A 6,200-nucleotide genomic window follows, 5' to 3' on the forward strand; every position below is an offset into this window, starting at 1 on the left:
GGGTTGGGAAGGGAGAGACTTTTGCAGAAGTAACCATCCCCGAGTGGAGAAGGGAGAAGGGAGGAGCGGGGAGCAGAGGCTGGTTTTGCGCTTCTCGATTCTGTTCACGAGGGAAGTGGATCTAGTCACCAGGGGCCGCTGGGGCCTCAGCTCGGGCCACCTGCCCTCTTTGGTCGGGCAGCCCACTTAGGGAAGGGTCCCCAGCCCCTCTGTGTGAGCCCAGGCGCGTGTTGTTGCCCTCGGACCTCGGTTCAGTGAACGGTCACTCCACTAGCCTGGGATCCTGTATGTGGAGACCACCGTGGGTCTCTCCCGCCCCCCACGTTGCCAGGGGGCAGCTCCCTAACTGTCCAACAAACGTAGGCTCACCGTAGCGTCTGAAGGGGAACGACAGCCTTTTATCCCTTCTCTGCCACAGGAGGGCAGCAAACCACACACTGTCCACCGCTTTCAGCCCAAAGGGGAGAAAACTCATCTCCACCCTGAATCAAATCAATCTACTCAGAAATTTTGGAACCGCGAGGGGGTTCCTGTTCTGACCTTCATTTCATCTAAATACTATTATTTTAGAGCACAGTTGTCCAGAAAAACAAATGCTAGCAAATGCCCCACAGAACGCATCGAAATCAACCACGTCTCTGACTCTTAAATCAGTGAAGCCCGCTCTGCACCTGCTGCCGCGGCCAGCAGCCCCTTACAGCCAGGAAGAGGGTTACACGGTAACCCATAAGGAGAATATGGGAGCCCAGAGCCCAGAGCGGGTGGGTGTCTGCGGGAGGCAGCTGGGCCCCCGTCCAGGGAAGGAAGGGCCTTAACTGTGGAGCTGTTGGACAATAAATGTTTCTTTCAAGTAATGTCCGTTCCAGCCATGTTCCTCTCTAGCATGAGAGATTATGGACTCTGAGGGCAGAGGGGGAGGGAGCGGGCTGTGTCACCCTCTCCTGAGAAGTGGGAGACGGAGGGAGCCCGCGGGGACACCGTCCCTCCCGCCCCACCTCTGCCTTCACCCTCGCCCAGAACCGTGGCTGCATTTGGACAGGCGGTGGCAGCTCTGAGGGGGCTGGGGGCAGCCCGCAGGGCGGCCAGCTGAAGGGCGTGTGGTACCCTCCGCCCCCTCTTGCACTGTGTGCGAGGGACCCAGGAAGGAATGGGGCTGGGACGGGGCTGGGCTGGTGGTGGGCGCGGTGCCCAGCGGTGGTTCCCTCTGGGGCACAGGTGCCATCAGAGAGGCAGGCCGCCGGTCCGGCTCATCCACCCAACTCGTGTGACCCAGAAGAGCTGGGCCACAGGCATGCAGCTCGTCTCTTGTGAGGGGTTAGCGTGCCAGGGGAGGCTCAGGGACGACAGGGCTCTGCTGACAGGTGAAGTAAGGCCCAGAGAAACAGGTTTCCCGGGGCATTCGTCGCATTCCAGTTAAACCGCGGTTTGTATTGGCCTCCCTGGTCCCAAACCCTCTGTCCCTGGGTGACGATGGACTTCTCACGTCGTGCGCGGCACCCAGCGCCCCCAGATGCAAGCAGGGGCCATCCCACGAGCGCTCCGGGTGACGAGCAGAAAAGAACAGCACACGTAACGACTTTCTCTTTCAAATTCTGCTTTTCTTCCCCAACCCACGATTAAAATGGACTTGGATTTTCATACAAAGAGACGTTTGGGCCAGGCCTGGACTGGGTTGGTAAAGGAGACCAGGCTGGGATCCTTTTTTTTTTTTTTAAATCACAGATCATCTCAGAGTCAAGTCTGTTTTTTGCTCTGCAATTATCAGTACTTTCCGGATCCTAGGCCGAACTCAGATGGGGTTTGGGTTCTAAGCTCTGGCTGGGAGCAAAGGAGCAGAGAGGTTAGTTCTTCCTGTCCTGTAGGCTGTGGCTCCATCCATGACTCAGGCAGCCCCAGGGTTGTTATTTTTCAGGGTAGCAATTTTTACCAAACACTTTTTAGTTAAAAATAACCTTTTAATATAATAATAATAATAATATTATTATATAATAAATTAATATAATAAAAGGGGGTATATGTTCATTGTAGAAGTTGGAAAAAAATTGACCAAAAAAAATTTTAAGGGTGAGAAAACATACATCCACAAACATAAGAAAAAAATAAGGGGAAAAACTTCTTAGCACCCCAGTCAGTATCACTATTAACACCTACTGTGTATTCATTAGTATTTTGTCCCAGATGAGGCCACTCCATGTGCTTTTTAAATGTTTTTTTCAGTTAACAATCCACCTTTCCATGTCAGTAAACTTTCACCTTTTATAATACTCAGTCAACATTCAGATGAGTCCAGTTTACTCAGAAAACGTCACCGACAGCAGTTGTGTCCAAAGCCTGTCCCTAGCCTGGATGGGTGACTGTGCCCTCGGTCTCTCCTCACAGGTCCTACCCCGTCTTAATGGCTCTGGCTCGTTGGGTAGCCAGGACCCCCGCCACACCTGCCCGGCCGTTCAGGTTCCCTCCTCTGCTTCTGCAGTGGAAGCCCACAGTGCTGGGCTGCGGGAACAGGACCGGGCTTAAGGTTTGGAAAGGGAAGCGTGGGTTGTGCCGGAGCACAGGGCCCCACCCAGAAATGTGACCAAGAGTGACTTGGAGTGGGTCGAGCAGGTGGGGAGCGGGTTCGCCATGCAGCCCCCAGGGAAGGCCTGGCCTGCCGTCCACACAGTAAGCGGGAGCGTCACCAAGTGCCTCCTGGACAAAGGGCATCTTCCGAAGTATTTACAGATGGGCCCCACTGGGTGCCGTCTCACCAAAGGCAGGGATATTTCTGTGGGATGAGAACAAAGGCTGGGCTGCTCTTGCCTTGAGAACAACACTCTCCTGTCCACTGGTGCCAGATCCCTGGGGCTTTGAACTCGGACGCTGCCTCCCAGTGTTCTATTGAGACGCCGAGTATTTAAATCTTTGAAAAAGTAAGGAAGACCCAGGCGAGTCCCTCCCTCCCTCCCGCCTGTCTGCCCCCTCCCTTCCCTGGGCCCACTCAGCCCACACAGCTCACTGTGGCCCCTGCTTCCCTGGTGACCCCGCCCTGGATCCAGCCTTTCTGCCTTGCGCTTCCCCAATCTTCCCATCCATCTCTGCTCATCTTATCTCTGGCTCTTGCACAGATAACACACCCTGGATGCCTCACACTCAAGACTGCCGCTCCCCGCCAAGCCCTTTCACACCCTGTCCCCTTCTCTGTCTTAAATTCCTGCATGTTTGTCAACTGCTCTCAAGCAGAAATGGTCAGGACCCAGGGCGGGGTGCCCTGCAGAGCCAGCCTCCCCACACACACTGCCCACTCCCAGCCCCAAGGCCTTACGTGGATGCAAATGGGCGGCAGTCCTGGGGAGGGCGATGCGCCTACCTCGTTGCACCCCAGGTCTCAGGCCGAGGACCTCCACCCGGGCACTCTGGGGTGGCCTGCCTTGGAAGGGGCTTCATTTTCTTTGAGAGGAAAGATTCCAGCGCTGTCTCCTGTCTCTGACCACTGGGGCCGTGGTCCTACCACCCCCTCCCTAACTGGGCCAGTCCCCTGACCAGGCTGCATGAGGGGCTCAGACCGGGAGGGCACCATTGTCCTGTCCGCGTGGGCGGAGTGCTCGTGGCTCCCCTAAAACCTGGCAGGCGGTGCTGCCCTGCCCTTCCCGGGGTCAGGTCCCAGGATGGGGTGCGGCCTGGCACCCGCAGGCCCTGCTGCAGCCCCTTGGCCACCACGCTGGCCAGCCCGGCTCCGAGAGCCTCAGCCCGTGCGCCAGCACTGCCCGGCTTCTCGGCCCTTCTTGGCGTCGGGGATTCCCGGAGGGGCTGCGTGGGTGGCCGCTGGACCTGTGCTCAAGTGTGAAGCCAGAGGAATAAGGAAGGCCCACAGCCAGTCCTCCCAAGAGCCCCCTCCCGCCCACCCTCAAGGATTAGTTCACCCAGGAGCCTCCGAGGGTTCCTGCTGCTGTGGTGTCAGACCCCGACCCCTGGGCCCTCTCCTCCCGCTGCCCCTGCGTGCGAGGGGCTCCCCAGCCTCTGGCCACCCCTTTCCCTCTCCCAAAATGCCTTTCCACCCTTGAAGGGTTTACGGGGAGGAAAACAGTAACCTCCCTCCGAGGGTGGTTGTGATGCTTAATCAATTAATACACAGAAAAGTCTTAGAAGTGTGCCGGGCACTCCGTAAGCGTTAGCTCTCCTTAGTGTGTTACTTTGTTCCCAGGCCACGTCAGCCAGACTGAACTCTTCCTTTTCTGAGCCCCTGCCCTGCTTAGGGTCCCCAGCCAGCAGCTCCTAAAATGGGTCTCCATTCCTTGGACCTAAAGTCGCTTTGACCTTTTGGAGACACAGACCCGGGGCTCGGCCAGCAGGCCTGGCTGCCCCCGGGTGGGGCAAGGCCCCTGGGCGGGACCCCACCTACAACCATGCCGCCGCAGAGGGGACGTTTCATATTTTGCAGTTTACAAAGCACTTTCCCATCTCTCTCTACTTTGTGGAGTAGACAGGGCAGAAATCATTATTCCCATTTTCCACATGGGGCCCTGGATGCTGAGAGGCAGTGGACACCTCACCGAGGTCACACGCCAGTAAGGGGCCCGGTTAGGCCCGGATCCTGTTCTCCTCGACGCCAAGCCCAGCCCTTCTTCCTCAGCACCGTGCTGGCTCACAGTCAGTTAAGTGCCTCTTCCTCCTTCTGAAAAGGAGCTCAGAGGCCAAAGGAATTAGAAACACACACCCGATGAAAAGCAGACGCCCTGCCCCTCGTCTCTGGACCAACTCCCAGGAAAGGGAGGACAACGGATGTGTGGCCCCCAAGGCCCGGCCCGCCCTGTGAGCTCATCTCCTGGCAGAGGGAGCCCCCCGGGCCTGAGAAAGCCTCTCCCCAGAGCTGGCTGGACTGCAGGGCCGCTCATCTCCGGGGTTGGAACAAGGAACGTCCAAGGCCACCCGTGATGCCACTCACCCTCCCTAAGCCCAACAACCTTGCCCACCCGGTGCTATGCCCATTTTTCAGATGGGAAAAGCGAGGCCAGGGGAGATGGGACTGCCCAGGCAAGCAAGCAGGGATGCCTGAGGAGGCTGGATGACAGCCCAAGCCTCAGCCCTAGTCACAACGGCGCCCGGCGGGGGCAAACCCACCCAAGACCTGGGGAAACAGAGCCAGCGCTGCCCATCACCCCCTCTAAACCCAGCCCAGAGGCGGGCCCACCACGAGGCCCCAGGCCCCACCGTCCGTGGGCTCAGGGTCAGGGGCCCCCTTGCTGTTGCAGGAGAGACGTCAGCTCCCAGGTGAGGTGAAGGCCCTATTGGCAGTGGCTCCAGCAGGTCAGGGCCTGGGTGGGGAAGCGGGGCTGGGCTCCGTGAGAACATGAGAGGGGCAGGGAACAGGCAGAACGCGGGTCCACGGCTAGGGCGCCCAGGTCACCAGCCTGGAATGGCCCCTGGAGGGCCATTTCTACAGCCAACTCCCCATCTGCATGATAGGACTGCTTGTGGGGCTGAGGCCCAGCCCCAGGCCTGCGTGGGTGTGGGTGTGTGGGCAGTGTCCCTCTCTGTATCCAAGTTCATGAGCCCAATCAGGGCGATTGTTTACATTCATTTAACAAACATAACAGCCATGACCACAGAGTCCAAATAACAATGAACTCAAACTCCACCCCAATCCCAGCCCGCCCTCCAGAGTGGTGCTTCTAGAAGACTCCATGAACTGAGCTGTGCCCACCTGCCCTCCCCCACCCCAACAAGCCCCATTCTCCTCCATCCACCAGATGCACGTCCCCCGCCTGTGCCCCCTGCCCCTGCTCCAGGCTGCCCTGCACCCCACTTTAGTACCTTTCCGGGTGTCCTGTGACCAAGTTAAACGCAAATGCCCCTTTGTCACTCCAGGCTCTGTGTGGACGGGCCCCTGCCCAGAGGGCTCCAACTCATCGAGCTCGTGGGCCTCGGCCACGCCGGCTTCTTACAGGGCCCCGCTCCCTCCAGCCACCAAGCTTCACACACTCTTCCCTCTGCTCAGAGCCCCCTTTCCTCCCCCCACTAGACAGCGCCTGCTGATCTCAGAGCCCACCCAAGGGACCCTTGCTCCAACACCCAGGTCCAGTGATCCCTCCTCCATGCCGGAATCTCTCCTTCATGGAAACTGTCACTGTTGCGATTAGCTTCTGTCTCCCACTCTAAACGGTGTCCCCAGTACCAGCCCCAGGCTCGGCATGTGGACAACAGCCGATGGAGGGGCCGGCCCC

Source organism: Delphinus delphis, chromosome 8 (assembly GCF_949987515.2).
Source record: "Delphinus delphis chromosome 8, mDelDel1.2, whole genome shotgun sequence".
Classification (NCBI taxonomy): Eukaryota; Metazoa; Chordata; class Mammalia; order Artiodactyla; family Delphinidae; genus Delphinus; species Delphinus delphis.